This window comes from Eupeodes corollae, chromosome 1 (genome assembly GCF_945859685.1).
Source record: "Eupeodes corollae chromosome 1, idEupCoro1.1, whole genome shotgun sequence".
Lineage (NCBI taxonomy): Eukaryota > Metazoa > Arthropoda > Insecta > Diptera > Syrphidae > Eupeodes > Eupeodes corollae.
Window position 1 is genome coordinate 168,148,389 of NC_079147.1, and position 22,190 is coordinate 168,170,578.

Consider the following 22,190-nt stretch of genomic DNA (forward strand, 5'->3'; position numbering starts at 1 on the left):
AAATATATGGGGGTTGATTTTAAGAACACACTCAGCATAAGAACTATCAGTCTTAGTTTTTTGTTAATTTTTAGTTTTGTAACATTAGTCCATTCTACTAAACGGGCTCTCTACTGATTGATTTCTGTGATCGATGGGAACCGATTCTTTTCAGTGACTAGGCCGTTGTCGACTCACAACAAATTGTGAATTATATATTGATTCAGAATATAAAAAGTTAAAACACTTAAATTTTTCCTATTTATATTATGAAGAAAAATCATAAACTTGTAATTGACAATCAGTGAACAAAATTGGCAATTTCTTATGTCTTCGTCTTATGTGAAGGATCAAAACAACTCTCCTATTTTCCTTAACATTTTGAGGTAATTTAAAAATCATATATTACATCGTTCTCTATCAATATTTCATGTTGTCCAAAAAAAAAGTCTCGGTAATGTTTTTCAATTTTCTGAAATAAGCGCACTAAGAACAAAAACAACCATATATTATGAGCATTCGACACCAAGGATATACTCTTTCATCCACGCATTAAAACTTCCTTAAAAAAATGAAAATTTCCACACAGCTCTTGTACGTACAACAAGAAGTAACACCATCCATCTTTTGAGAAACAATCTCGACTCTACCATAAAATGCACATATAGTACAACTTATATATCGGCGGTAACGGTGGCGGCATTCTCCTTTCTATGCACATGCATAGCCCACAATGGTTCTAAAAATTAAAACTTTCTTTGTGTTGTGGATGCGGAACGGAGCTATTTAAGGCATCATCATTTCCATGTGCAGATTTTCCTTCCGTCCGGAGGAGATGCACATTATGCAGCATGTTGCGCAAATTCCACAAAACATTACATAACCACAAAAAGTTTATGATGGTACCAATTTAGAACCACACCAGCATCAAACACCAGAAGCAGACCACCACCCACCCTGTAAAACTATACATCAGCATTCTAATTAACTTAATTAAATGTCAGATAATAAATTATTGAACTGTTTTCCTCTAGTTTTTACGATCGTGGACGTTATGGTGCTGGGTAGGGTGTATGATCCGTTTTGCAGCCATCGTTCATACACATAACTAGATTATGTATGGTTCACTCTGTGTCTTGTTTCTTGATGGCTATTACTTACTCCAGTTTGTAACCCATCCGTATCCTTGAAGCCAACGAGAACTGACCGGCGTTATATTATTTAAATTATAAACGACCACTACAAGTCGATACTGTTCGAGCTTGATGCATGCCATCGTTCCAAATGATAAATGCTTTTTTATATTTCTGTTAGAGCCTTTATGGATAGAAGTTGATAATTCAGTATTAATCTCTTACCTGCATGCTATCCGTATTCTATTGAACAACACCACACAAAGGTCTTATTTGACTGTTTTGAATATTGTCTTTAAACTACGCTCCGAACCTTAAGGGCTTATGTTTGAAGAACACTGGTGTTAATGCCATGGGTTTTTGATATCTTCTCAAATAATAGGTGCATTTATGTTAAGATGTTTTTATAGACATGTGGTTTTCATAAAGAAATAAAACGGATATAAATTAATGTTATGGACAAGAATTTAGATTTTTTGTATAAAGATAAATGTTAGCGCTATAGTCCAAGGCGGACCTTGGCCTCAAACAGCATGCGTCTTCAGCCAATTCGGTCCCTAGCTAGCTCTATCCAGTTTCACACGATAAGTTGGTTGAGGTTCTCTCCAACATGCTTGCGCCACCTGATTCGCGGTCTTCCTCCACTACGCCGCCGCCTGCCACCGTCCTTCTGGATTAGATTTTCGAAGACCCTCCGTGCTTGAGCGTTGATTACCATCCGCTCTACATCACTCATCCAACTAAGTCATTGGAGTTTTATTCTTTAAATCAGGTGAGTGCCGCTGTACAGCCCGTACAATTCGTCGTTGTAAATTCTCCTCCACTCCACCATCACTGTAGACGGGACCAAAATTCACCCGAACAATTGTTATCTCTTGGTTTTCTAAGTAGTTTTCTCTCTCTTTCTTAAGACGCTCTCATCTATCTTTGACAGGGTTCAGGCTTTAGTACCATAAATGAGAAGCGGGATAGGGGGTGTCTTATAGTTTGTGATTTTAGATGCTCGAGAGAGGACTTTCAACTCAATTGCCTTTTAAGTCCAAAGAAGCAGCGATTTACAAGAGTTATCATTCGTTTGCTTTCAGTGATGGTTTTGTTTTTTGAATTTATAGCATTTCCTAAATAGACAAAGTCCTTAATTACCTCAAAGTTATAGTAATAAGGGTATCGATTATCACTGCTGTGTAGTCAAACGTACTATGCGCCCATGTGTTACAAGCAAATATTGTGGTACAATACAGTATGGTACATAAACCCATACTTATAGGAGTTGTTGCAAGACAATGTAGGAATATCACAGATAGTTTTTTATTATGGGTCTGCAGACCATACTAGCATAGTCATAAATGCTCTTCACTTCTTTCAGTGTAAAACGTCAGTCCTTTGGCATGTCACAACCCCGAAACCCAACAATTAAGTGACTGTCTATCAAACATTATGATTGATTTGTAAAAACTTATCAATTTACTACAATCTGTGATGTTTCTAATCTAATATAACACTACAATAGTGATGTTTTGTCCAAAACGTCACCGTTCAGTGTCCTTTTTTGATGACAGCATAAACTAAACCCATTTTCTCCCCTTCCGTAGCAAATCTTAAGAACGCTCCACTGTCATTACTCTTGGATCTCCAATTATGTCAATATCATAGGCATATCCGAGTAATTGGATGGACCTGTTGGAAGATTGCGCCTCTAGTGTTAAAGGTTGAGTTTTGTACAACTCTTTCCAGAACGATGTTGATGAAGTTGCATGTCATCCTTGTCAAGAATAGGTTTGACAAGAATGCCAACGCTAGATATTCCTTTTTAAATATCTTCCCTAAAGATGCTGTCATAAGCGGGCTCAAACTCGGTAAAGAGATGGGTATCGATTTAAAGTTTCTGGATATTTTCCAAGATCTGCCGTAATGTGAATATTTGGTCAATGGTGGAGACTGGAGCCTCCGTAGTTAGTGCAATTCATAGGGTATCCTTTGTTGAATATTGGGCAAACTATGCTGAGATTCAGTTCATCGAGCGTGCTCTTCCGAGCATATTTTGGTGATGAGTTGGTGCATGCTCGACTGCTGCTTTGAATATTCGGCAGCGATGCCGTCAGCTCCAGCAGCTTTGGTGAACTTTAGTATCGATATAGCTATCATCACTTCGTCGAGGTTTAGTAGACGGAATGGTTGTTTTGCGTCGCCTACGTTGAGTTATTCTATCTCCCTTACAGCGGAAATTGATTCGTCATCGCGCGCCGTTTTAGAATTTGGAGAAGTGGTATTTCTTATTTTTTGTTGTCATAGACTACGGTTCTACTACGATGTTTCAATGATTGTCTTGGAAGGTTTTATAACCCTCTATCTCCTTGATCGTGACCTTCTTAAGAGTCCTTCTTTTTCATCCAAGAAACTGTTGTTCCTCCTTCCTCTTTTCTTCGTAGAGTTCGCGAGCAGCTCTGGTTTTTCTGTGAAGTGTCGTTCTGTATGCCTGTTGCTTACCTGCTTGCGATTATCAGTACTTGTCGTCAATTCAGGGATTTCGCTGTTGGAGCCATGTGAAACCTATCACTTCCAAAACGGCATCTTCAATGGCTGCAAGACAATGTTGCCACTGGTTTTTAATGCTCTTAAGAAGCTGTTCGATTGAAAAAGGATATGGCAGTCTCTTGCGATTGTAGCCGTCTAACGTCTAATGTTCTCGCAGTAATTCCTTGTTTTGGCTTCTATGGTAATATCCGAAGCAGTACCGTGGCTGCAACTAGGTAGTGGTTAAAGGCCATGACTCCGAATATGTCTTAGAAACCCATTAAGGTGTTCACTAAATTGTTCAACTTAACTGGAACTGTAGACGCAGCCGTTGATTCCATCTCGGGAAGTCTTCCGCTGCCGTCTGAATAATGGAAGGTGCCTCCCTCCCAGCTATCTCGCCTGCTACCCCCTACATCTTTCCACTGGGGTTAGAACTCAATTTATAGTTAAGGTACTAGGCACCAGATGATCACCGCAGGAAGGTGAGAGTAGGAGTTGGTGGACAGAGGTCGGTTTTGAAAAAAACATGTGTGCACATGTGTCCTCTTAAATACACATGTCTACCATTTGAACAGCTGTTTTAGCATGTAAATTATTAGATGTTTTATTCTTACCGAAGGAACTTATTTATTCAAATAAAGTTGTCATATATTGCACATAGTTGCTTTGTCATGGTAATCTTTAAGCTTTTTCAGCTGTATTGACTCTACGTACATGATGCAGTTGATTTTCTAGAACTGCTTGATTATCCTTTTTGGTTGACACTGTAGTAACTATATCAGGCTTTGGTTTGACAACAACACCCTACAAGTTATCTCTTCTTTGTAAGCGAGTACTCAAGCTTGAATTTCCATACATAAAAATTGTCCTTTTCCAACTTAGTAACGAAGTTCGAATCTACCATTATACAACTTGATGGGCCTACTACCTTTAATGGACCTGAGCAGTTTTTCAACATAAGAACAAACAAGTTTCCTTTATTAATGTTTAAATACAGATTAAAAAATTTAATTAATCAAATTAATTTTGAGAAGTATCTTTCAATACATACATGTGTACAGAGTCCGGCAAAAAGATGGGTCCGGCAAGATTAGATCTCCCATATTTTAAAAGGCAATGACAAATAAATAAACAATTTAACAGAAAAATTGTATTGAACTTTTTAAATTAAATACTATGCCATTTTATATAATAAAATAATTACTTAGTTTTAAACATTACCATTTTATCTATAAATAGCTTTAAAATATAAACGTCTACAAATAAGAGAAGTTTTTTTGCCGGACCCTGTATAAGGTTCAAATGCTAAGTTCAAGAAAACTGTCACATCAACTTTTCATCTGTTGTGTATCCGTATATGGGCCGCTTATGCAAGAGTAAATCGAGTAAGTTGTCGATAGTCATTGAAAGTTTATGTCAAGGTATAAATAAAAATTGCTTGGTGTACCTGAGATTGTACCTTCCAGACTACGTTATGACAATCTTTTCTTGTTATGAAATTCACAAAACCAATCGATTTTAGCTTTTATTCAAAGTAATTCCACATCTTCCTTTGGCTTATTTTATTTTGATGGTATGAGGGTAGAGGTAGTATCGAACGATAAAGTATCTCTCCTAGGAACTTCTCTTCATTAGAATTTCCGTAATTGCTAATTTAAAAACAAATGCAAATCTGGTTGAACAAGGATCTTGTAAATGTTTAAAACTTAATGAAACAGAGAGCGCAGTATAACTGTGATCGAAGTGACTGCATCCTGTCCTGACTTTTCTCCCTCCTCCACTCATACCACACCATTAAAGAGATGGTTGACCTGGAACGTGGCATGAATTGAAAAAGTAGTTGTTTTTACAAGGAAATTGCAAGGCATGAATAAACAATAAAAAACAACATAAGGACACGGACGGATGAACGATGATGTAGTACCACAAACTTGTGGCTTGCAGACAAGGATAATTTGAGAGCATACAACAATATTTGTAAGGTACTTTGTCCAGAAAGCGAGCAAAACATGGGAGTTGCTCAGGCGAAATGCAATTTTATTTTGATTGCTTACCCAAGAGACGTCTTTGAAAAATAAAATAATTCCGAATAAAAAGTATCAAATTGTGTCCTTGACAGTGTTTGTATAGAATATTGTTTTTTTTTTTTTTGTTTCACTTGTGTGCAGGACTTTTAAGCTTTTGCAAAACCAAATGAATATATTCATGCTGACGATTTTTACTCTATTTAATGTCAGCTATAGAGCTCACTAACGATGCAGTCGCTTAAGTGTCAGTCTATATTTTTGACTCTCTGGAGAAAAAGATGATTGTCATAAAGTTTATGATACGAGGCAAGAAGTTTTCAAATTCAATATGACACGTATTGTCTCTAAGGACGAAAAGTACAAAAATGAATAATATTCCCTTCCTCTTTTCCCAATATGATGACAATGAGAGTTGTCTGATGGGTTTTCTCTAGAGATAAAATGTCACTTTGGCAAAAGTGGGTAAAAGAAAGGTGTTTGATTAAGAATTTATTTGAAAGCTTTTTGAGTGTCAAATGTTGTTGGTTGTTTTTAATGACATGCCAATGAAGATGCAGGAGCAGATATTATAAAAATGTTTTCTCTTTATTTTTATTGTATAGATTTAAGGGAAGATCTATTCGTCATTACAAAAGCAAAATTAAGAATACTAATTTTATATAATTCCTTAGGGTTTTTCATTCAAATTCATTTAACAGCTTAAGTCTTGCAATGAAACGTCAGATTTAACGAAATAATTGAGCATTTGTAATCTTGAGATGGGGTTGAGTTTTTGGGTTTTTATTCTTTTAACCAGGTCAGTGTGACTGTACAGTTTGTACAGTTCGTCATTGTATCTTCACCTTCACTTTCAACTTCACCTTCACCTTCACTTTCCACTATGCAGACGGGACCAAAACTCATCCGAACAATTTTTCTCTCGAAGCATCCTAAAACTTTCCCATCTTTCTTTGACAGGACTGATGAGTGTCCTATAGATTTTGATTTAAGATGCTCGATACGATAGAGGAATTTACCACTTAATTGCCTTTTAAGACCAAAGAAGCAGCGATTTGCAAGTTATTCTTCGTTTAATTTCAGCGGTGGTGTTGTTGTCTGAATTTATAGCAGTGCAGGGGTAGACAAAGTCCTTAACCATCTCAACGTTATATCTACATAGCTGTCTATGATGACGTTTTGTCCAAAACTTCGTCTTTCAATGTCCTTTTTTGATGACAGCATATTCTTAGTATTGCTCTCATTGACCACTGAACCCGTCTTCTCGGCTTTCGTCGTAATGCTCAGAAACGCTCCACAGACATCACGTTTTTATCTTTTAATTATGTCAATACCATCAGGGTATCTGAGTAATAGGATGGACCTGTGGAAGATTGTGCCTCTAGCGTTGATAGTTGAATTTTGCGCAATTCCTTCTAAAAGGATGTTAAAGAAGTCGCATGACAGTGCATCGCCTTGTCTTGAATCTTTTTTGGCATCAAATGAATCGGTGAGACCTTTTCCGACCTTGATAGAGCAGTGTGCATTCTCCATCGTCGTTCTGCACAAAAGAATAAGTTTGATAAGGATGCAAAAACTAGACATTGCTCCCTTGAGCTTTTCCCTATAGATGCTGTCTTACGCACCTTGATTGCTTTAAAACTAGGCCAGATGTTTTTTGTGACCTGACACGTGGTGATGTTATTAAACCTGATGTTAGCCTTCTTTGCAGCAATTGGCATGCCAGCACTAGCCCAACGTCGTAGAAAGGGTTTTACTGTACCATTTCTGGCGAGTTCATCTGCCTTACAATTTCCTGGAATGTCTCTATGGCCCGACACACAGCAAAGGTGAATGCTGTTGTGCTATTTTCATTAGAGATGATCGACAGTTATGGATTGTTAAAGAGTTTGTGGAGACAGAGTCCAGAGATTTGATAGCGGCCTCCATCTGAGAAAATACAATTATCAGATGTTGATATCAAGTTTTCTTTAAGACAGGACAAGATTTTTTTATCACCACAAGTTCCGGCTACATGGTACAATGATTGAGAAGGGAAGAGAGACTTAATTTCAGTCGTTCAGACTACACACCTCAATCGATCACTTCATTTGTTTGTTATCCATGTGTATAAAAGTGGACTGACTCGTCTTCCAGGAACCCCCTTTTCTCCCAGAAAGATCTGGAAGGTATAGAAATCTGGACGTTTCTGTCGATTTGCTGGTTGGATGCAGGGTGTGTAATCTGTGTGCTTTGGAACTGATTCTAAATACTTTGTTATTACGGAGTGACCAATGTTGATGTTAACCCACTGCTATGAAGCCTTGAAGCGAAAAGCTGAGCTTCCAGCTTTTTGTTTGCTTAGTACATCAAGAGATGTTAGGTAGAGTATCCAGTCCCGCAGATGGGTTTGTACATAGTCAAGCTACCCGTTGGGCTTTATTTAGCTTGCTGCGGTTTAACGCTTTCTCTATAGCGATCCACTGTGCTGCCACAACGTTCATTAAAATCGGTCTAATTACCGATGTATGTAACCAATGCATAAATTCAGGGTTATAAGCCCTCTTTATTATCAATCACTTTTTTTTTACTCTTTCTTGTGTATTACGCTTCCAATTTTGTTTTTTGTCTAGAATAAGATACTTGACCTCTTCCTTTAATTGAACACCTTTAAAATAGGGAGGGCTGACATATGGAATTAATTTATATTTGCTCAATGATAGGTCTAAATCGGTTTTGAGCGTGTTGACACCCAGTCCACATCGATCAGACCAAAGTATTAGTTTTTTCCTAAATCTATCTTAATTTTTTTTCAAAGAGCTTACAATTTTTAATTAACAATTGTTTCAAAATTTGTTTTAAAAAGTTTTAAGACCACAAAATCTCCCGGATTTGACGGATACAGATACCTCAAAAACTTGTTTAACATTTGTTTTCCCACAGAGTGGGAAGCAGCCAAAGTCTTTCTATCCATAAGCCAGGAAAAAGTTTTAGCGATCCTTATAGTTACAGACCAATTAGTTTGTTGAGCTCATTAAGCAAATGTTTAGAAAAACTTATAAAAAACAAACTCGTTTTGCATGTAGATCAGTTTAATATCTTGCCACCAGAACAATTTGGCTTTAGAAGGTATCAAAGTACAACTAACCAAATTGGCAGAATAACAAAGTTTGTTAAAAATAACTTGTCTTCAGGAAAGAGCACAGGAATGGTACTTCTTGATGTGGAAAAAGCGTTTGACACTGTCTGGCATGAGGCCTTGATTCATAAGCTCGTTACCTTGAGATTTCCCTTGTATATTGTAAAAATTATTTTGTCATTTCTCTCAAACCGAACATTTAAAGTCTGTGTGAACAACTAGTACACTGAAGAAAACAATATCACTACAGGTGTACCCCAAGGGTCAGTTTTAGGCCCATTTTTATATAACATATATACTTACACTTACGATTTCCCTAAACTTCAAAATTGTGAAACTGCAATATTTGCTGATGACACTTGCGTTTATTCATCAGATTCAACTGGTTTTTGTATTGAAACCAACTTGCAATGTGCTCTGAAAACTATTTAGATTTATTTCAATAATTGGAAAATAAAAATAAATGCATCAAAGGCACATGCTCTTTTTTTACGAAAAAAAGGAAACCTTGTCCACTGCCATACAATAGCCTTCAATTGAACGGAGAGCAAATTGAGTGGAAGTCAAGTGCTAAGTATCTTGTGGTAGACCTGGATAAAACATTGACGTTTAACTTGCACACTCAGCAAACATAAAATAAGCTAAATATTGTAATAAAAACACTTTATCCTTCTATAAATCGCAAGTCTTAAATGAGTGTAGAAAACAAACTAATGATATTTAAGTCTATTTTCCAAAGTATAATTTTCTATGGTTCTCCTGTCTGTCGAAAATTTGCCAAAACTCATATACAAAAATTACAAATAATACAAAATAAAATATAAAAAAATATGCTTAATCTGCTTTGGTACTTTTCTACAGAAGAGCTTCATAGAATAGCAAATATTGATAAGGTTCCTGTTAGAATTTCGAAGTTACAAGACATTTATATTTTATCGTATTCGGATAACAATTTAATCTCAAACTTAGCTGCTTAAGGTGTTAGTAAATTTTTGTTTTCTCTTGATTTATTTATTAATTAATGAATGTTACATTTATCTAATTAATTATTTTTTATTTATATACTGATTTTGTTTTCTCTTTTTGTTGCTTGTCATTTATTTATTTGTTTAGGTAATTTATTTACTTACTTACTTAAGATGGCGCTACAGTCCTGTGTGAACTAGGGCCTCACCCAACAAACTTCTCCATCTAGCTAGGTTCCTAGCTAGATGTCTCCAGTTTCGCGCTCCAAGTTGGGTGAGGTCACCTTCCACTTGTGCGCGCCACCTGATCCGCGGTCTTCCTCTACTGCGCTGTCCTGTGGGTGCGGATTCGAAGACTTTTCGGGCCGTATGATTGGTTTCCATGCGCTCTACGTGACCGAGCCATCTTAGTCGTTGGACTTTTCTTGCTAAGTCTACGTCGCTGTACAGCCCGTACAGTTCGTCGTTCCATCTTCTCCTCCACTCCCCTTCGATGCATACGGGACCGTAGATCACACGAAGAACTTTTCTCTCGAAGCGACCCAAGTTGCTTTCATCCGCTTTTGTCATGGTCCATGCTTCTGCACCGTATAGCAGGACGGGGATGATAAGGGTCTTATATAGCAACACTTTGGTCCCTCGAGAGAGGACATTACCACTCAATTGCTTTCTTAGTCCAAAGAAACAGCGGTTAGCAAGAGTTATTCTGCGTTTGATCTCAGCGCTGGTGTTGTATGTCCTTTCTAGACGACAGCATGTACTTTGTTTTGCCCTCATTAACCGTTAAACCCATTTTTGCCGCCTCTGCCTCAATACTCACAAAAGCCCCATTGACATCACGCTGAATTCTTCCGATTATGTCAATGTCATCAGCATATACCAATAATTGGACAGACTTTTGAAAGATAGTACCTCTAGTGTTGACGTGTGAGCTCTGCACTATTCTTTCAAGCACGATGTTAAACAAATCGCATGACAGCGCATCACCTTGTCTAAAACCTTTTTTGACATCAAAAGGTTCTGTTAAGTTGTTTCCAACCTTTATGGAGCAGCGTGAATTCTCCATGGTCATCCTGCACAAACGGACGAGTTTGGCAGGGATGCCAAAACTAGACATGGCTCTATACAGCTCGTCCCTGTAGATGCTGTCATATGCGGCCTTGAAATCGATGAAAAGATGGTGGGTGTCGATTTGGTGTTCTTGAGTTTTTTCCAGGATCTGCCGTAATGTGAATATTTAATCAACTGTGGACCTTCAGGTTGTTGACGATGAGCTTTGGACGTTCACATATTATGGCAGAGAAGATTTTATAGGCGATGTTAAGTAGACTGATTCCTCTATAGTTGGTGCAGTTTAGAGGGTCTCCTTTTTTCAGGATCGGGCAAACAATACTGAGGTTCCATTCATCGGGCATGTTTTCTTCCGACCATATCTTACAGATAAGTTGGTGCATGCTCCTAACCAACTTATATCCAGCTGCTTTAAAGAGCTCGGCATTCAAGCCATCTGCTCCAGCGGCTTTATTAGACTTCAACTTAGATATGGCAATCTTTACTTCGTCTAAGTCGGGAGGACGGGAATGTTGGCTTTTGTCGTCTATATTGAATGGATCATCCTGCCTGACAGCGGAATTCAGTTCTTCGTCGCCGTTATAGAGTCTGCAGAAGTGGTCCTTCCATATCCGCAGCATTGACTGCGGTTCCACTATGATGTTTCCACTTTCTTCTTTGCAGCCTTCGGTTCTAGGTTTATGTACCTGTGAATTTCGATTCACCTGTTCATAAAACTTTCGAACATCATTCCTGCTTTTATACCTCTCAACATCTTCGACCGCACGCTTCTCATGCCCTCTCTTTTTCCTTCTGAAAAGTCGGCGTTCCTCTCGCCTCTTCTGCTCATTGAGCTCACGAGCAGCTCTCGTCCTTTTATGCAGCGCCGCTTTGCGTGCCTGTTGTTTGGCTGCATTTGCCTGCCGACATTCCTCATCAAACCAGGGGTTCCTTGTTGGTGGCTGTTTGAAACCCAGCACTTCAGAGGCGGCTTCTCTGATTGCATCTTGGCAATTTTGCCACTGGTTTTCGATACATTGTGTTGGCGGCAGAGAACTTCGAGAGAGGTTACTTGTCATTCGGTCGGAAAAAGATTTGGCGATCTCTGGCGATTGTAGCCGTTCGACGTTGTATCTTCTCCCAGCACCTCCCTGTTTTGCCTTGGGTCTGGAAATCCGAAGTGCTACCCTGGCTACAACGAGGTAGTGGTCCGAGTCAATGTTAGCTCCTCGGAAAGTTCGTACAATCATGATGCTGGAAGCGTGTCTGGCGTCGATCGCAATATGGTCAATCTGGTTGACGGTAGATTGATCTGGAGAAGTCCAAGTTCCTTTGTGGATGTTGAGGTGTGGAAAACGCGTACTGGCTACCATGACGTTTCGCCCCGCAGCAAAATCTATGAGCCGGAATCCATTGTCGGAAGTGTTGTCGTGCAGGCTGTTTTTCCCGATTATTCCACCAAAGATGTCTTCCCTTCCTAGCTTGGCATTAAAATCGCCCAGGACTATTTTAATATCGTAGCTAGGGCACTGCTCATATGTTTTGTTTAAGAGCTCGAAGAACATATCTTTGGTGTTGTCGTCTTTCTCTTCTGTGGGGGCGTGCGCGCATATCAGGCTAATGTTGCCGAATTTAGCCTTGATGCGTATGGTCATGAGGCACTCATTGATGCACCTTTAGCTCAAGACTTCTTGCCTAAGCCTGGCTCCAATTACGAAGATGCATCCAAAGAAGCGCTGTTGGTTTTTGTGGTAGCAGTCACCATTGTAAATATCGCAGTTTTTCATCCTCTTTTTGCCCGGCCCATCCCATCGTATTTCCTGGATGGCGGTGATATCTGCTTTATATCGTTCTAGGGCCTCCGCTAATTCTTCGGCCGCACGTGGTCTGTTAAGGGACCTAACATTCCACGTGCATATCCGAAGTTCGTTGTCCTTTATTCGTTTGCGTTGATTGTCAACATTAAATCCGTCCGTATCCGAGGCTTGTTGGTGCTTCGCAACTTTGAAAGCTTTTACGTGGCCAGGAAGTCACCCCGACGCACAACCCCCAACCTGAAGGGCCAGATCCTAAGTATAACTCCAAGGATGGGGAGCCGGTTAAAACCGCTCCTTACAGGCCTGGGCTCCGAATAAGTCGAAGAAGCCCTATAAGGTGTTCACTAAGTAGTTCAACCTTACTGGAACTGTAGACGCCACCGTTGATTCCATCTCGGGAATTCCTCCGCTGCCGCCTGGATAAGGAGAGGTGCCTTAGTGGAAACACCTCTCCCCACCTCTCTCGTTTGCTGTCCCCAACAAAAAACCTGTGGACGCTTGTGTCCTCTTGAATGCACATGTCTACCATTTGAACATCAGGTAATTTATTTAATGGTTTTAATTTATTAAAATATCTAATACCTAATCTCTGTATTCATTTGTTCACTTGTTCATTATTTATTAAAATTGTTCATTCGTGTTTAATTATTTGTTATTTATTTATTTTTATTTATGTATTTATTTATTTATTTATTAATATACTTTTTTTTGTGATAAATAAATGTAAACAACATCTTAAGACAGTTTTCTGCTCCCCACTTCTCTCTTCCTATGAACAAATTCTAGTATCTAAAGAAGGTTTTTTTAGTAACTAACGAAATGTAATAAATCTGTGATATAAATTAAATGCTTGTTATAATATTTTCAGTAGTAAGGTAGAATGTAAGACACCATATCTCTGTAAATTGTGCAATCTAGGTTTAAATTATAAGAATTTCAGTTACAATAAAGATCTATCTATCTATTAAGTAAAACAAATATTGTTCGAAACATAAATGATAATAGTTCGAGTTTTGATCTTCGAGACATTTTATTTACTGCACTTGGCTGTTGGTTACTTTTGCTTTTTATACAAATATTCAAAAAACAATTTGTAAATAATCCTAACTGTATTTTTCGTAATATTATGCGACATAAAATCACAAAACCAATTTATTTAGCAATAGAGTCGATCCTATAATGTTTCAAAAAAACATTTCAATGCGGGCTTACAAAATATAATAAAACCATCCCTTAACCTTTATATTCCCTAACCTAATAACGGTTCAAAAATTTATTGTTTGACCAAGCACAAATACAATAAATTCAAGCCTTATGGAAACCTTTATTGCTTTTATATATACATACGTATGCCATGCCGTGCCGTGCCGCCTTTCCCCTAACCCATATTGTTTTTGTTTTGTCCTTTTTGTTTGTTTTAGCTTTCTGAAACGGAAATTGCAAAATCAATATCCTAACTCCCATTATTTCTTCCGCTACAAAGTGATGATTCACCAAATAAAAACAAAATCAATCCCCCGCAGCTACACATTGGAATGGCTTTCGACTTCAAATAGACAGACGGCAACACACAAACACAGCATCAGTCCCGAATTTATACAAAATGACAGGCTGCTCTTGCCTTGGTAATAAAAACAAGACAACAAAAATAAAAAAAAAAATGGTAAAACAATCGTAAAACAGTCGATAAAGTCAACCTACAGTGTATCTCGATGAGTAGTTTGTTACCCTATTTCAAATTCGACTATGTTCGTATCTTCAAACCCCTTTTCTTTGAATTCTTTTAAATTGCGAAAACAATTCCTAAAAAATACATTGACGGCAAAACAGAGAATGTTATTGTCTTCAATAAACTCTGTATATCAATAATTTATGAATCAGATCAAAATTTGTGAAAAATAAATAAATTTTAATTTTAGATTTTTATTTTATGTTCTTCCTCACCAATATAAGTATTTAACCTCTACCTCTTAGATATTTTCAATTGTTTTTTATTGACAACTGGGAAGCGCATAAGTGACGTTATGATTTGATGAGTAAATTTTTTTTTCGAAGACACACTTTAACGTTGACAAGGTTTTCGAGATTTAGGTTTGCTTGCTTCTTTTTTTTTACAAACGTTTCGACGTATTCATATTTAATAAAATTAGTGTTTAACTATACAATTTAGTAAACATCAAGAAGATTCCTAACTAATGCTTATAGTAAGATAATTAACAGTAGTTCCTTTCAAATGTTTCGTAAATATCTCTCTAATGGTGTCCATTGTTTACTTCGAACTACGTTGCGCTCTATTCGGAGAATCGTCCATACTTTTCTTTAAATTTCATATCTTTGCAACATCACTTCTTCTTAAATTAGCCTTCATATGTTGAATTAACTATTTCTTACTTCCAAGACGTAATAGGTGCTTTCAAAAAAGACCTTGCTGAATTGATTCACTAATCATTTACTCATTTTTTTGGTCGAGGTTTTTATTGAAGAAGGGATAATTTCTATGTCATGAATAAAAGCCTTATAGAATTAAAAAAAAAGTTAAGGAGTAAAGGCAGTTTCTTATCTTGATGACTTGGTTTTACTGGTGTCGGGAAAGTTTATCATAGTGATTAGTGAAATCACGTAGATGGCTCTGAGTTGAGCAGTGGCCTTGGCCATTAATATCAGACCTGAGCAAAACTGAACTGATGCTCTTTACGACCAAAATTAAAATATCTGCCATCACGCAACCCCTACTGAACGGTCAAATCATTTAGCTCGAAGTATCTAGGAGTTATTCTAGATCCCAAACTAAACTGTAAAGTAAACATTGACGAACGGGTTATGCCTTTTACGGCCTTAGAAAAACCATTGGTTAAAAGTGGGGCCTTCAATCGAAGATGATTTTGTGGACGTACACAGCCGTTGTATGTCGTATTTTGTCTAATGGATCGATTGTGTGGTGGCCTGCACTTAACAAGAAATACAACATCGTGAAACTAACGACAAAATAGCCAGTGTCAGCACAAAAGATCACATCGATCCTGTCCAACATATGCCTTAAATGTTATTCCGCACCAGTAGGCCTACAAATTGAATATTTAGGCTTAAAGGTTTTCAGACCCCGAGAGCATGGCAGCACTAGCAAACGGACTCCAACGGACATTTTTGCGACGGACACCGACTTGTGCCAAAAAAGATTGCGAAGATGGCATGGTAACGAAAAACTTCGATACCACTATCTTTACTGACTGGTTATGTCGGGTATCTTCTATGAGTCTTTAAATGGTCTTTTTGGTTACCTGAGTACCAGTGTATTTTAAGTGCACTTACAAGCAATCAAAAAAGCATGAAAAATACCAAATCAAACCAAAATAGAAACACAGATATTTGCACTCAAAAACAAGGCGGCTATAATGGCTATCAATTTGGCCACAACATCATCTATACTGGTCCAAAAATGTCGGCATGAATTATATAACCTAAACATCAACTTCCGCATCGTTCTTATTTGGGTTCCAGGACATAGTGGCATTGTAGGAAATAAACGGGCTGATGAGTTGACCCGGCATAGATTGGCCATTAATTGCTTATTTATTGAAAGGGTAAATTTTCCAATTGAATTGAATGGTAAAATTTGTCTGACAGAATCCAACCCGAGGTCAGACCGTCTAACGGACTGTACTATTGCCAGGAAGATATGTCCTACCTATAACAAAACCTCTCTATCAAACTTACATATATGCTGAGTCAGGCATGATATAGCAAGGGTGACCGCAATATCTTACGGAAATTGTCCGATAGAACAGCAGTAAACAAACTCTGTATCCCTCATAATAATCACTGCCGTAGCGAACAAAATAAAAGGGAAACTGTGATTCACTTTCTCTGAAAATGGCCTGCTCTGGCCGCTTCAAGAATGTTTAGCTTTAGAAAGGCATTCCATTAAGATAAAAATCAAATACCTCATTTCCTTCCTGAATGCGACGAAATGGCTCTAGAATCGCTAATTTTGTCAATATAAATCCGTCATAAGGCTTAAAAAGTGGCTAGAAAACGCATAAAGCAGATTGCTCTGAGTTTCTAAAAAAAAATATCGTAGAATTGTCATCATTTCTATTACCTTCGGTTCGATATTCCGGCAGAAGAAGAAGACCCATTTTCTTTTGAAGTCGTTCTTGAATGTGCGACTTTCATCCAGATCCAGCCATTGAAGATCTTCAGTGTGGTGAAGGTGAGGATATATGCAGCATAATAGTAAACGCTCTAACCCATGAGTGAAACGGGGACCAATTTGAGTTAAAATTTTTTTATTACGGCTTTGTGCAGAACTTTCAAGAGCATTGGATCGAGCTTCGTGTAACTTTTCTGTTGGTATATCGATTTGAGCTTGTCATTTTCAATTGTAGCTTTCTTAAATTTTGTTCCACGAGCACGACAATATTAGCTGTATCATGCTTTTCAGTTTTTGAAGTTTCGCTACAATGTTCAAAAATGGTCATCTTCTTAATTTGTTAATATTTGTTTGCTAGCACCAAAAGGTTGCAAGAACTTATCATTGATTTTAGTTAGGAAAAGCTTACAGAACTAAAATAACAAAATTTAATTCATACAACTTACTGCAAACTGTGGTAAATTGCACTATATTATCTAATTACCAAATTTGTTTCTAGATGATTTTCTGTCTTCTAGTTCTTAAAAATTGAAAATTACCAAAAAAAATATTTAAATTAAATTTCAAGAACTAGAAAACATAAAATCATCTAGTTTTCAGTTTTTGATCAAAAAAAAAAAACATTAGTAGATAATCTTAGAGTTTTGAAAAATTACACTTTAAATCTTTTTTTTAACTATTTTTGCACACATTTTGAGTTTAAAACCAATATTTAACTTAGATCTGCATTAGACATGTTCATGAGATCAGATTTGCAATCGATAGATTGCAGAAGATATAAGAGCAAAAATTTAAGCACACATTCTGTACAATTTTCAACAGTATTTTGTATTGCATGGCTATTATTTGGCTAATAAAGTTAAAAACAAATAAAAGAAATAAAAACTGACTATGACGCATTTATTGTACTTAATATTTTTTAAGCGTTTCAAGACATTCCGATTTTGATTTTGATTGCTCTTCATTTAAAAATAACTTCCAAACCAGAACATGCTTAATCTATCACGAACCTTACTTACTTAAGGTGGCGCTACAGTCCGGAGTGGACATGGGCCTCAACCAACATGCGTCTCCAGCCAGCTCGGTCCCTAGCTAGCTGTCTCCAGTTTCGCCAAGTTGGTTGAGGTCCTCTCCCACCTGGGTGCGCCACCTGGGTCGCAGTCTCCCTCTACTGCGGCGTCCCTCGGGATTGGATTCGAAGAATTTAAGGACTGGAGCGTTGATGTCCATTCGCTCTACATGACCTAAGCCGTTTGACTTTAATTCTGCTAACATTCTGCTGTACAGCCCGTACAGTTCGTCGTTATATCTTCTACTCCATTCTCCATCTATGCGTACGGGACCAAAAACCACCCGAAGAATTTTTCTCTCGAAGCATCCTAAGACGCTCTCATCTTTCTTTGACAGGGTCCAGCCTCAGCGCCATAAATGAGAACCGGGATGATGAGTGTCTTATAGATGGTGTTTTTAGATGCTCGAGAGAGGACTTTACTTCTCAATGTACCTTTGGAACATTGTGCCTCTAGTGTTGACGGTTGAGTTTTGCACAATTCTTTCTAGAACGATGTTGAAGAAGTCGCATGACAGTGCATCGCCTTGTCTAAATCCTTTTTTGACATCAAATGAATCGGTAAGATCTTTTCCGACCTTGATAGAGCAGCGTGCATTCTCCATCGTCATTCTGCACAAACGGATAAGTTTCACAGGGATGCCAAAACTAGACATTGCTCGGTAGAGCTCTAATCTATGGATGTTGTCATACGCGGCTATGCTGAGATTCCACTCATCGGGCATGCTTTCTTCCGACTATCCCTATCAGTCATCGCCTGCTGCTTTGAATAGTTCGGCAGCGATGATGTTAGCTCCAGCAGCTTTGTTTGACTTAAGTTTATATATAGCTATCTTCACTTCGTAAAGGTCGGGTAGGCGGAATTATTGATCTGCGGCGCCAAGGTTGAGTGGTACTATTTCCCTTACAGCGGAATTCGGTTCGTCATCGCCGTTATATAATTTGGAGAAGTGATCTTTCCATATTCTCAGCATCGACTGCGGTTCTACTACGATGTTCCCCTGATTGTCTTTACAGGCTTCGGTTCGTGGCTGGTACATTCGGGAGGTTTTTTTACCTTTTGGTAAAATTTACGAACCTCATTCTTGTTGTGACATCCCTCTATCTCCTCGATCGCGCGCTTCTCATGCTCTCTTTTTTTCCATCTAAGAAGCCGGTGTTCCTCTCTCCTCTTCTGCTCGTAGAGCTCGCGAGCAGCTCTAGTCCTTTTGTGCAGCCCCGTTTTGTATGCCTCTTGTTTCGCTGCGTGCGCTTGCCGGCATTCTTCGTCAAATTAGGAGTTTCGCTGTGGTGGCCGTGTGAAACCTAGCACTTCAGAGGCGGCATCTCTGATGGCTGCAAGCAATGTTGCCACTGGTTTTCAATGCTTAATGCAGGCAGCATAGGACTCCTTAAGATGTTATTAGAGACTCGATCGGAAAAATACATGGCAGCCTCTTGCGATTGTAGCCGTCTAACGTCGAATCTTCTCACAGTACTTCCTTGTTTTGGCTTGGATCGGGATATCCGTAGACTTCCAAACAGACGTTGTCTTTGTTTTCGGTAGCAGTCGCCGTAGTATATATCACAGTCTTTTAGTTTTCGTTTGCCAGGTCCATCCCATCGCACTTCTTGGATGGCGGTAATATCTGCCTTGCAGCAGTTTAGGGCTTCCGCTAATTGTTTGTCTGCTAACATTCCACGTACAAATCCGAAGTTCGTTGTCCTTATTTCGTTTGCGTGGGTTGTCAACAGTGAATCCGTCCGTATCCGAGGCTTGTTGGTGCTTCGCAGCTAAAGGTATTATTTACGTGGCTAGGAAGTCACCCCGACGACGGCACAACCCCCAACCTGGAGGGCCAGATCCCAAGTATAACTCCAAAGGAAGGGAAGCCGGATAAACCGCTCCTTACAGGCCTGGGCTCCGAATATGTCGAAGAAGCCCTAAGGAGTTCAGTAAGTAGTACAACCTTACTGGAACTGTAGACGCCAGCGTTGATTCCATCTCGAGAATTCGTCCGGGCAGCGCCTGGATAATTAGAGGTGTTTTAGTGGAAACACCTCTCCCCCCCTCTCTCGTTTGCTGCCCCCAACAACTTTCCACTGGGGTTGGAACCCAATCTCCAGTTGAGGTACTAGGCACCCGATGTTCACCGCGGGGAGGTGAGAGTAGGAGTTGATAGACAGAGGTGGGTTTTGAGAAAAACCTGTGGACGCTTATGTTCTCTAGAATGCACATGTCTACCATTTGAACATCCTATCACGAACCTAATGTGACAAAAAATTAGCCAGTTTATATTTCTAAGACCCCAGAGATTTTTCAGATCATAAAGAACATTTTTTTTAGTAGAATTTCTGGAGTTTTTATGATTTGATTTTTCAAGAATTCTGAACTGTGTTTATAAAGGTTAGTTAAATTTTAAGACCGAACCACACCTAAACCACCTAAACGTGAAGTTTCTCAATTTCAGACTAATTTAATTTGAATCATGCAAAGTTACACAAACAAGCAACTCTTTAAAGTATTTCAGGCGTATTATGAAAATGGGCGTTCAAATCGGTCGGTTTAATCATCCAAATGTGCGTCCAATTGAAAAAATCGATACGTAAACACCAGTGCATGCTCGTACAGCTTGTACTGCAGAAAATATTGCTGCTGTTCGCGATAGTATTTCACGCTCGTCGTTGATGACCATTATTAAAAAAGACTTGTATTTGTTTACACGCTTACAAGGTGCAACTGACTCAAGAACTAGAGCCTCTTAATCGTATCAAGCGTTGTTAATGGTCAGCGGATGATCATCTTCAGTGATGAGGCACATTTTCACCCCAGTGGATTCGTCAATAAGCGGAATTTCAATTGCCGCCTTTGGGGGAATGATAATCCAAGAGTGATCGTCGAAAAACCAATGCACCAAAAATGTGACTGTTTGGTACGTTTTATAGGCTGGCGGCATCGTCAAGCCTTATTTTTTTCGAAATGAGGCCGGCCAAGCAGTTACTGTGAATTGTGTTTGCTATCGTGAGATGATAACGAATCTGTATGGTCCGAACTGAAGATGAAATAACAGCTTCTACGTAAATAAGAACTGTTTTGTATCCAACTGGTAAGTTTACGATCGCCTACGTTCCACGAAGACCTACATATATTAACTTCCCATTGGAAATTATTGATATTTAAATTTTTGACATTTGTTGACGTTTCAAGATCCTCGAAATCTGAACCCATAGACTACATACAAGAATAAAAACAACAAAAAATAATATACTTATAACTTTAAAAAAATTTGAGATGAAATAGATATGGATTTCATTTAGGTCGGTCCCTAGGTTGATGTCTTTTATCTGATCTTGTGCGTGCTCCCTGATCCACGGCATTCCTCCACTGCGCTGTCCTGGTGGGCGTGTTTTTGAAGACTTTTTGAACCGGAGCGTTGATTTTTGCGCTCTACGCATCTCAGGCGCCGGACTTTTAGCCGTCTGGCTATATCTACGTGACTGTACATGTAAATGTAACTGCACTGTATCGCAGGACCGGTATGATGAGGGTCATAGAGACACTGACTTTACTACTCAATTGCTTTCTTAGCCCAAAGAAACAAGAGTAATTCAATTCTACGTTTGATCTCAGCGGTAATGGTGTTTTCTGCATTCATGAACTCAGGTATTCCAAGTCTACTTATGTCAAAATGTCAAATGCCCATGTTTGCCTTGGTCTTATTTTGAGGTCAAAGATTGACTAAAAATGAAGTAACTTATGTTGTATGAAGGCGACCATTCTGTCTTTTAAATTTTCCAAGACCTTTTAGAATGGTTTCTGGTTGTAACTTACGGATCGCTTAGGTGCATTATCCAAATCCAAAATTTGCCTAATAGTTTCAATGGTTTCCAGCTTCTTCTTCTTCGAGGTTCGTTAGCACTTTCGGTTGGATTATATTAAAAAAAAAGTTTTAAAATTTTCTATTTTACCGGAAAACTATTTTAATTCTATTTGACCGGAAACCTTTTTAAAAATGGTATATTTTTTTTTTTCTTACATAAAATAAAAATTAAAAACATCGTTGTCAGTTTCACAACAAATGATTAGAAAATTTACTGAGCTTACATGTGGTTTAAATGATTAGAAAATTGACTGAGCTGAAATATGGTTTAACAACATCAAAACACATCAGGCAAAAGGTGAACGTTTTAGCATTATTATACATATGTACATATGTACCTTGCTCTATTAAGTACCTATTTCATAGGGAATCGTTTGACATAGATTTTATTTGTATGGACATTTGTTGGCCATCACCTAAGAGATTTATATTTATGATACACCATAAATTCTAAGATATCACAATTCTATTTATGTACATTTATATTGAAGAAGCAATTCTGAGTGTT

The 22,190-nt window shown here is 38.3% G+C and overlaps 1 protein-coding gene across 1 annotated transcript in view; it reads left to right on the forward strand.

Moving 5' to 3' along the window:
* The window catches only part of LOC129941268 (ras-like protein family member 10B), a 151,103-nt gene that overhangs the window by 7,761 nt on the left and 121,152 nt on the right, over nt 1-22,190 (forward strand). The window lies entirely within an intron of this gene.